The 10,399-nt window shown below is 42.9% G+C and overlaps 1 long non-coding RNA gene across 1 annotated transcript; it reads right to left on the bottom strand.

Moving 5' to 3' along the window:
• Positions 1-2,032: 2,032 nt before the first annotated feature.
• LOC136290281 (uncharacterized) lies at positions 2,033-3,800 on the bottom strand. Its single transcript, XR_010721074.1, has 2 exons — positions 3,711-3,800; positions 2,033-3,413 (listed from the first exon to the last, which is right to left on the bottom strand). It is a non-coding gene; the product is annotated as an uncharacterized lncRNA (long non-coding RNA).
• Between the last annotated feature and the right edge of the window lie 6,599 nt (positions 3,801-10,399).

Here is a 10,399-nt window from a genome sequence, read left to right as displayed (position 1 = left end):
AGCTGGGGCTTGTATAGGAGCAGGGGTATTAAGGCAGGCTTTACTAATCCTGCTACTCTCAGAGCATGGTATTTCTGGTGGTATCAGCAGCACTAGCTACACCTCATCCATAGGAGCACTGACTAAAAGACAGTCCCTCCCCCAAAGGACTGCTCACTAAAAGCTTGCTGGCCATTTTCATGGAGTCATTTAGGCCTTCTTTCAATGCATTTAAGCCCTCTTTCATTTAAGCTTATCACTCATCAGAATAATTTAAAGAAAATCCTTGGCTTCATCTGGGCTGTTTCCCGAATCAGGCCCCAGGCTGTGTATCTGCTTGTACCAAAGACCTGTGCAGTGAAATGAGGAGTGAGGTGGCATTGTGGTAATTACCCCTCAAAGGCCTTAGTGGCCACTGATCGTGTGTGGGTGCCCTGAGTATCAAAGCAAGCCTGTGCAGTTAAACAGTGTGTCAAAATTTCCAGTAACAATTTAGGAAAGTACAGGGCAATATTTCAGATAATGAGGCAAACTTATCTACTTGTCAAAAGTCAAACCTGTAAATTTAAAGGACTCTATTCTATTTTGCCTGAAAGAAGAAAGGAGTTAAAAGAGACTTGATTGAGGTATTCATAATTATATGAGAAACATTGAAAACTAATCAGTCTGTGCTTTTCATATTGTCACATAGTGGAAGAACAAGGGAACTCTTAAAATGTAAATTAATAAGCAGTACATTTAGCACTCAAATGTATTTAGTGAATCATGTTACAATTACAGTATATATAAATAATCCACCAATTTCCATAAAACTATCTGATAAAATTCACCCATAACAATAGTTCATTTCCCAATTCACTTTTCATTATTCAAAATCCTTTAGAAAGCCAAGGGAAGCTGTTGGCCAAGGATTGTAAAAGGCTGTATATTTAGAACAAATCCGAGGAGTGGACTGACTTGTGCAGCGTGTACTCCTCTTTACAAATTCAAAGTCTTGGGATGCTAAGGACACTAATGTAAAGACTATCTAAAAGGAAGGGGAAAAAAAGAGCCCACACTGGATAATTTCATGACCATTAGTAACATTTGTATCTATACAAGCTAAGATAATTATAATGGTAATCATATCTCATGCTTCAGAGCCTAAAGCGATTGCCTACTGAGGCCAGGGAAACCTTGGAGAGTTTCCATTGAAAGGAAGATTAGAAATGCTTAAGATTATTTAATTTGGTCATATTGGACATAGCAGAAAGAAGACGCTCATTTCCACTTTTAAATGCTTTTCCTTTCTCTTTTCTGAATCAGTTTCTTCCCTGTTGGCTTGACCTGTAACCTGGTAGCAGGACTGGCATCTGCACTTTTCTATCTATTTTGTGCCAGGGTCTTGATGGTTTTTCCCCAGACCTGTCTCCCAGTATCTCAGCCCATTCCTCTCTTGGGCTCATTCACTAGATAACACCTCCTGAATGTGAAGAGGCTTTTCTTGCATCCAGTGACCTTGACCAGTCTTCATTAGCAATCCCTGCTCTGACCCAGCTCCTCCCCAAGCACCATCAGCCTGTCTCCTTTCTTTGCATGTGAGCAGCTCCTTCCAGCACAGGAGCCTTTTCAAAGCAAGTTCTCCAACTGTTGGTATTTCTGTACCCCAATCATTCCCCTAAGACCCACAGTTATCACAATACCAGCATCAAACAGAACAGTCTCGTTTTACAGATTATCCATTGTTTTAAAAATTGAAGGAAATGAGTAAAGAATTGGAAATGTCTCGTGTTGCCTTTTAGCCATTTCAAAAGTTACTGCAGGATTTGATCACCTGATTTTCTCCTTTTCTATCCTCCTGTCTTTCTGTACCTTCATTACACGATGAACCCATATGGGGCAAGGTCCAGAAAACCTCTCACAGAGAATTTTAGATGCTTCCACAAGATGAAATCTCCACTGACTTCAGTGAACCTACCTGTGTAATAACATATATGAGAGAATGTCAGAAATCAACCTCAGGCAAGGAAGACATGGTCATTCTCCACACTTACAAAAAAGAATGAGACAGGGAAGAAATAGTGTCCTTTTATTACTCTGTGCCACCTGCTCACAATAACAGAGTGAAGAATAATTGACAACAAAGGCCTGCTATTTCCCTCTCCACGCATTGTTCCTGAGCTGGAGTTTGTGCCAAAGATGTGATGGTAAGGTAGTTCACTTTAGGACACTTCAGAAGAAGGAAAGTAATAACTTGAGAACTAAAGGCAGCTACCATAAAGGTATAGAGAATTACAAATGATAAAAGGAAGGCCAAGAAAGCATTTCTAGTCAGCCTTTTAGATAATAAAAAATAAATTGGTGGCCATTGAATGAAATCACAAAGCAACACATTGTGAGTGGATGAAAGGCAATGTTTACAAAAGGTATAATTAAAACATGATATTCACTGGTCTAGATATTGAGAAGGATCACTCCCCATGTTCAAGTGGTTCAGCATTTATATAAATAAAAAGAACATCTGCAAGGACACCGGCTAAATACAATTACAAGGGCTATCAATTCTCATGCTTTAGGGCATGGTTACCTGCTGAGGTCAGGAAGAAATTTCTTCATGGTATAGCACTAAAAAGTAAAATGCATTATTGGGCATTGATGGGTATTGGACACCTTATTAGAAGGACCTTTAATCTGCTCCACTATGCAATTCTTTTGTTCCCCCACATCAAAAATCAGTGAAGCATTTGGTGTGTGCTTAAATTCTATTTTGAAATCAATAGGACTTAAATGTCCACAAATGTAAGTGCTCAATTAAGTGCTTTCCAGAATAGATATATTAAGAAACTACTTAAATTTTTAGAGGTATCAAAGCAGTTTTCGGTTCGGGTCTGATGTTTTGGTGTCCAAATTACAGATGCAAAACCAGTAGAACTTACTGTATCTCATATATTATCAACTCACTTTGCAGAAACTCCAAACAACATGCTGTCCTAAGTTTTAAAAAACTTCAACTTCTCATCTCAAAAACTCAAAAATTTGTGACTATAGTGCTACAATTCCTTTGTACAGGTAATCCAATATGTATACAGACATAATCACACAGGTAGGTCTAAAAGAGTTAGGGTTTTCATCTTTGGGTTTACTTTCATGGGAATAACATGAGCTTTGCCATCTGCTATAGTCTCCTCCCTCATGTTTGTGTCCCACTGGTTGGTCTTGCAGTTCTAGGCAAGGTGTTGGCCAGACATGGAAATCTTTGAAGATTCAAGTTGCCCTTTAAACTTTGAGGCCCATCCCTTTTTACCCTTCTTTCTTCTTAGAGGAGATATCATTCAACCCTCACAATCTTTCAGAGTGAGTAGGAAGTCTCTAAATACAGAGGAAACACAGCACTGATCTGATGTCTTACAGAGCCAGGACATAGCAGATACTCCCAGTGTGGAAAGGGCTTTGATCTGGAGAAGGTCACAGAGAAGTATAAACAGAAGTTTGAGTGTTATTCACAGTCTTTCTCAAATGTTGCTGACAGGTGGTTAAAGGGTTTGATAGATAAAGGAGACGGGGATAACTGAAGAGCCTGAAAAATAGATCTTTCTAAAAAATCAGGTTCTTGCAGCCTATAGATTTACTCAGTGAAAAGGCAACTTAAAATATGGCCATAACAGTGGGAGAGATTCCTCCCCTATGGGTCTGTCTCCTCTGATTTCCTCACTGGACCAATCACTCCTTTTGGAGGTGCTGCGGCAGCTCACCGGGGGTGTCTGGGAGAGCTCCAGCGATGCGCAGCAGGCAACAATTCTTCCTTCCAGAAGCTGAACATTCAGCCTGAGCAGCACTCAGAGGGACCTACACACTGAGATCAAGGGAACATTTCCAATGACTTATGGAGGAGCTGAAACTAGGCCTTTATGGAATACTAAATAATTAAATCAGACCTCATGTAGACCTCTAACACTTAAGAATCAGCACTTAATAGCACACAGAAAGGCATAATTTTCAGATCTGTGCTAATAAGGAAAACCATAAATTGAGGGATTTTTCTTAAACAGCTCTTTTCTTCCCCTGATTGTTAAACATAAAAGTAAAGATGTTGCCTGCAGTAGTCAGGCATACATATTGAATTGCTTTTTGCTTCCAGCTTCATTTAAGATAAAATTTAAACTGCTTAATTTAAATGCACAATCTTAGATGCCTATAAAAGACTGACTTGCAGGAAGTATTAACCAGATGCTTTCTGCAAATCTGTTCGACTTTAGTCATTTCTAGTTCAATGTTCAAAACATTTCCAACCTGACTAACCTGAAAACTTCTATGATGAAAGAGCTGGCTTAGTAGATGAGAGGAAAGCAGTGGGCATTGTCTACCTGGACCTTCCTAAGGCTATCAAGGAAGGCTTAACCCCATAAGATCGTCATACACAAGCTGTTGGAGTATGGGCTGGATGAGCAGACAGTGAGCTGGATCAAAAACTGTCTGAACAGCTGGGCCCAGAGTGTGGTGATCCTCTGGCACAAAGGTTGCGTGGAGGCTGGTAACTAGCAGTGTGCCCCAGGGGGCAATACTGGGTCTGATTCTGATAAACGTCTTCATTATCAATTTGGATGATGAAGCAGAGTGTACTATCTGCAGGTTTGCCAATGACACAAAACTGGGGCTAGGGGCTTATACTCCACCGAGTCTGTCTTGGTTTGAAAGACAGGTGTCTGCTAGGGAGGGCAGGGCCTCCCTTGGAATGGAGAATTCAAAAACCCTCTTTACAAGTTATTATAATTTGGAAAATTAAAGGGGGCTTTCAGGCAGAGGTATGGCGATAGGAATAGCAGTTCTTCACTAGGATGTGTAACCAGGCAAACAAAGAACAACAGCATTGATAATAAACGGAACCAGGAACCTCGAGGGGCTTTGTTTCACAAAGCCGGGGGCAGTCTGATCTCGGTGCCCCTGCGGGACTCCGAGAGCACCAACCTGATCGGTGGAAAATCCCGGGCTGGTGGATGATCAGAAGCTCCGCGGTGGTAGCTGGAAGGGCAGGGATGCCCCGGCGGGGCAGGGCAGTGTGGGGATACAGTGAACCAAAAAGCCTCAAAGCAGCGCTGAAGAAACGGCGGCGGCGGGACGGGCCGGCCCAGCAGGGCAGGTGGAGGAGCTCAGAATTCCGGGGCACACGAGCAGATAGATGATGGTAGATTTTCTCAGGACCGGATCTGGTGGTGACAGTGAACTCCTCCTGCAGCAAGCAGCAGCCTGGCCGTGCTCTCTCCGATGCCGAGAGTGAGAGAGCGAAGCTGCCCCCAGCCCTGTCCTTTACCTGCCCCACAACTCGCGTTATCTCCCCCTCTGAGAGAAACTCCCAGAGACACAAAGAAGTGCAGCCAGGTGCTACAACTCCTCTCCTTTGGCCCCTTCGTTCTGCTTAAGTACCTACAAGTACCCAGTAGTTAGTTTCCTAGCAACTCATGGGAAAAATTCTATAAGTAAGAAAGAAGCAAATCTAACCCCCAACAGGGTCATGGTCCCATCCAGAGGGACCTGGAGAAGCGGCAGGGTGGAGAAATGACCTGACAGAAACCTCATAAAATTCTACAAGGGAACCCAGGCACCAGTAAATGCTGAAGATGGTCTTGCTGGAAAGCAGCATGACAGAAAATCCCTTGGGATCCTGTTGGACATTAAGTTGAGCATATGCCAGCAGCATGCCCTTGCATCAAAGAAGGCCAGTGACATCCTGGGCTACATTATGAGCAATGTTGCCAGCAGGTCGAGGGAGGGGATCCTTTGCCTCTACTCAACACTGGGGAGACTGCATCTGGAGTTCTGGGTCCAGTTTTGGGCTTCCCAATAGAAGAGAGACGTGGACACATTGGAGAGAGTCCAGTGAAGTCCACTGAGAAGGGACTGGAGAACCACACATATTGAAGAAAAAACTAGGAGAGCTGGGACTGTTCAGCACAGAAAAGAGAAGGTTTGGAGGGAGATCTTACCATTGTATGTAAATATCTATAAGGAGGGTGAGAAGAAGATGGAGCCAAGTACTCTTCAGGGATGTTCAGTGACAAGACAAGGGGCAATGGGCACAAACTGAAACACAGGATGTTCCCTCTGAACATCAGAGAACACTTTTTTGCTATGAGAGTGGCCAAACACTGGCGCAGGTTGTCCAGGGAGACTGTGGAGTCTTCACCATTGGAGATGCTTGAAACTCACCTGGAGATGGTCCTGAGGAACTTGATGTAGGTGGCCCTGCTTGAACCAGAGCAGGGACAAGATGTCTTCCAGGGGCCACTTCCAATCTCACCCATTCTGTAATTCTCTGATAACCAAAAGTCACCGGCACAACTGCATGTCTTAGCCTGGACTCTTCTGTTTAAGCCAAGAGTTAAAAACGTTCTAAAGAAGTTTCCATGTATTGGAAGATTTCCTTTATCTTTTAGAAAGGTCTATGTTGAGAACTCCCTTGCTCATGTAATGTTCTCCATAGTCCCAGTGTTGTGTTCTGGCTCAGAATTTCCTGGTCTTCTAAAGCATTAACATTTCCTATAGAATAGTATATACACTTATGACTTCCTTTTAATATTGGATCTATAAAGACATTATCAAAATGTGTACTCAGGACTTCTATAGAGTTCATGTTTCTGTACCTCCACTCTGCTCTCATCAGACAGAGCTCTACATCCCTTTCCTCTCTAGGTCTCATTTTCTGGGAGGGCTGCAGAAGTTCAGCATTCTCTGGGTTAACACTCAACACGAGTGAAAATCTTTATCTCACAGTGTGTGGATAAATTGGTTTTGAAACAGCTACAGAGGGTCATCAATTCTTCAAACAGACATGGCGTGAGTATCCCATAAACTGAAACAACCAGTGCTGCACGGATTCATCTGGAGAGGTTATTATTAGGGAACTGGGGGTGCTTTCAAATGCAGAGATGCAATTTATCATGACCAGGTTTTGTTAGCAAGGAATTTAGACAGTTTCTGTTACTGCAACCTAATAAGTCATTTTATCAGCATATTTGTTTCCTTGACTGCCAACACCTCGGCAACTTTCATACCTTCTTAGTATCACATGGCAGGAAAACAACTGACAAATAAAGAGAAATCACTGGTTGTGGACTTACTGAAATTGCATATTCTATCTGGGAAGCTTGGATAATGCAGTTCAGTTATAAAGCAGAGTCTATTGAAGGTACACAGATCTCTTGCTCTCTCTCTGTCTCCTCTTCTACAGTATAAAGAAGGAAGACTCCGTAACTAAGGGAATATCTCATGGACTCCTACCCAGATGCTTAGCTACAGGGGAAACTGGAAGCAGTGTTCCTCCATACAAAGCAGGCAAGGGTCCTAAGAGGAAGCCCCGGGTAAACGACAGCACAGCTGGGCCTCCCTGCTTTACTCCATCACCAAATATTGGAAGACTTAGAGAGATATTTGCCTTACCCTAGTTAGATCTCTGGACCTCTGCATAACCTAGGGTCACAAACAGGTGCTTGCTCCCCTTAAAAAAATCAGCTCCAATTATGTCCTGCAAGACCAATTTCTCCTCGTTTAGCTCATCTCTGTTATTGCTGAATAATTAACCACTTATTTGACAAGTACTTTGCATCTTCCCCTGTCCCTGAATCCCCAGCCACACACACAAAAGGAAGGCCAATTAAAAGTCCATTTACCTGTGACCCTCTGGGATTGCCACATGCTGTAAGAGTCAATGTATTTTTTTTCTATGAGGGTAGCAGAGAAGCAATTTCTGAGGTTTAAGAGCATCAAGGAAAAGTAATGTGCGGACAGGATAGGCAGATCTCCTGTCTGGAGATTAAATTAAGAAAAGCCCCAGCTTTTTTCAATTGCTGTAATGTACAGAAACAGCCTTAGGAAGGGAAATAACAGCCCGCAGCTGGAAGGGCTTTGTAAATCAGAGACAACTTCTTAAAGTGTTTCTAAAACCTATGACGAAGCTGCAAAAGTACAGAAGGGATTTTCCATTTCCTCTGACAACCACAACAGAGTTAGAAGGCAGCCATAATCAGTGGCACAGGGTCCAGTTGTAGCCTGTCACTAGTCTTGTCCCATGAGGTTCAGAACAGAGTCCAGTATTATTTAACTTGTTCATCAATGGCTTGGGTGAAGTGCACTGATGACACCAAGCTGGGAGGAGTGGCCAATACCCCAGAGGGCTGTGCAGTCATTCAGAAGGACTTTGACAGGTTAGAGAGATGGGTAGAGAGGAACTGTCTGAAATTCTACAAAGGTAAATGTAGGGTCTTGCACCCGTGGAGGAGTAACCCCCTGCACCAGTACAGGTTGGGGTCCGACCTGCTGGAAACCAGCTTTGTGGAGAAGGACGTGGGAGTCCTGCTGGACAACAAGCTATCCATGAGCCATCAGTGAGCTCTGGGCCAAGGAGGTCAGTGGTGTCCTGGGGTGCATTAGGAAAGCCATTTCCAGCAGGTCGAGGGAGATGATCCTGCCCCTCGATCCAACCCTGGTGAGGCACATCTGGAGTGCTGTGTCCAGTTCTGTGCTCCTCTGTACAAGAGAGACGTGGCACAGGGGGGCTGGACCGGATGACCCATGATGGTCCCTTCCAACCCGACCCGTTCTGTGATTCTGTGACTTAAGTGAAGTTACTGCTGGTTTTACACCAGCAAAAGTAGAGTTGGAAGCAATATGAAAGAAATCAGCAATGAGAAGGGACAGCTCAATTCCACCATCACTGGACTTCTGCCCACCAATGGCAGTTATGTGCACAGGAATGAATGCTCCACTATAGTTAATGAAACCATTTGCTATGAGCATACAGTAGTAGTTATGCACTATTATTTAAGTATTTATAAATAAGCTGTACTTTATTTTTTGCTGTACTTTGCAAAAAGCTTCCTGCTTTTCCTTCCAGGTAGAAAGTTTCTGGTTAGTTCTGGAAAGCTGACTGGTCAGAAATCCTTTTTGCTTATCAGTAAGCTCTATTTGATACCCTTGGTGTCACTTCAGTTTTAAGGAAAGCACCTGGGTTGAGCTGTGCTGCTGGAGCTACAGGATAGTCAAAGAGAAGAGCAGGAAACAAGTGGACTGTGCAGGTTGTATCCACCTGCCAATGTAAAAACAAAGCCTGAGCCAGACTTATTTGTCTTTTCAAACCTCTTCATGTCAGAGAACAGGAGTCATGTCAGAGCACAGGACCCCTGCAATGAACAAACAGGGGAATTAATGTTCTCTGTGAGGCAGGGATGGAAACAGGTGATGTGGCATTTGTGACAGCTTCCCTCATCTCTGCGAATTCACGGCACAGTTTTATATCAGTTCAAGGTGAAAACTAAGAACAGTAGGAGAGGCAGAGCTGGAAAGAAGCCTTGGCTTTAGGTGCCCATATCTGAAGGCAGGATATTGTCATTGCAGAATATTTACCATGTACATAATTAAACCCCTAAGTGCCAGCTGAACTGGAAATCATGCTGTGTGGTGCCTCTCCTACCATCTGAATGACTGTTAGACAGTTGGCTCTGTTTTGACACAAAAAATGCAGTCCATCATAGGCCCATTCATCTGTCATCTGTTGCCTGCTTGTCTCTTTTCCCATTTAGTTGTGTACAAGATGAAATGTTTTCCTCCTGCTGCTTGTCTGGTTTTTTTACACTTCATTTTCTTTGAAGCTTTTTACATACCCTCAAAGAAATAGCCTCAGAGAGTCACACTGCCAGCCACAATCATGGATTGACATTATATTGGCTTAAGTATTAAACAGGCATCCTCGTATTTTTCCTTTCTCTTTCCCATTACAAAGCTGAAATGAACAAATTATTAATTAGACGTCAGCCTCTGCCCCCCCTCCCTTCACTTTAAATAACTTGGATACAAGCAGAGGAAAAGTTACCAGGCACTGTTATGCATTCATTACTGTGACATATTAAGCAGAGAGCCAAAGTAATGATAGAGTAATGCAGCCAAAGAAAATTACCTGTATTATATTGTCATAGGCGATTGAGACACAATCAGTTACATGTACACAAACCACAGGAATTGTTTAAAGAGCACGTAGTTACAGGGCCAAGGGACAACGAGTTTAAGATAAATACTCTCATAAATTATTTACGGAAAGACTGTGGAAGATTTTTTTCCAGAAAGTAATTGCGAAAAGTAGGCACAAATCAGGCTATTTGCTGAGCTGGTCTAAAGGAATACGTAAGTATGTATGTGTTTCTGTGCTGGATTTTGCCAGAGCTGTCTGACCCACTCGGGTAAGGGCAGAAGTTCTCCTTTTGTCTATTTTTACTCCTCAGTGATGAAGAAAATAAGATAAATGTTTATCCAAGAATTTAAGCTCTACATGACCCTCTTGATTTGCAAGGACAAAAACCTCCCAAACTTTGGAATATTGCCTTCTGGCCTCCTGGTGTGTTTTAACATACCACATGGGTAGCTCCTGAAGCCCACTTTTTCCTAAAAAGCTTTT

Source organism: Chamaea fasciata, unplaced genomic scaffold (genome assembly GCF_029207755.1).
Source record: "Chamaea fasciata isolate MVZ Bird 193981 ecotype frontalis unplaced genomic scaffold, bChaFas1.0.hap1 SCAF_5, whole genome shotgun sequence".
NCBI classification, from domain to species: Eukaryota; Metazoa; Chordata; class Aves; order Passeriformes; family Sylviidae; genus Chamaea; species Chamaea fasciata.
Note: the sequence above shows the minus strand (reverse complement) of the source record. Positions and strands in the feature narration are given on the sequence as shown.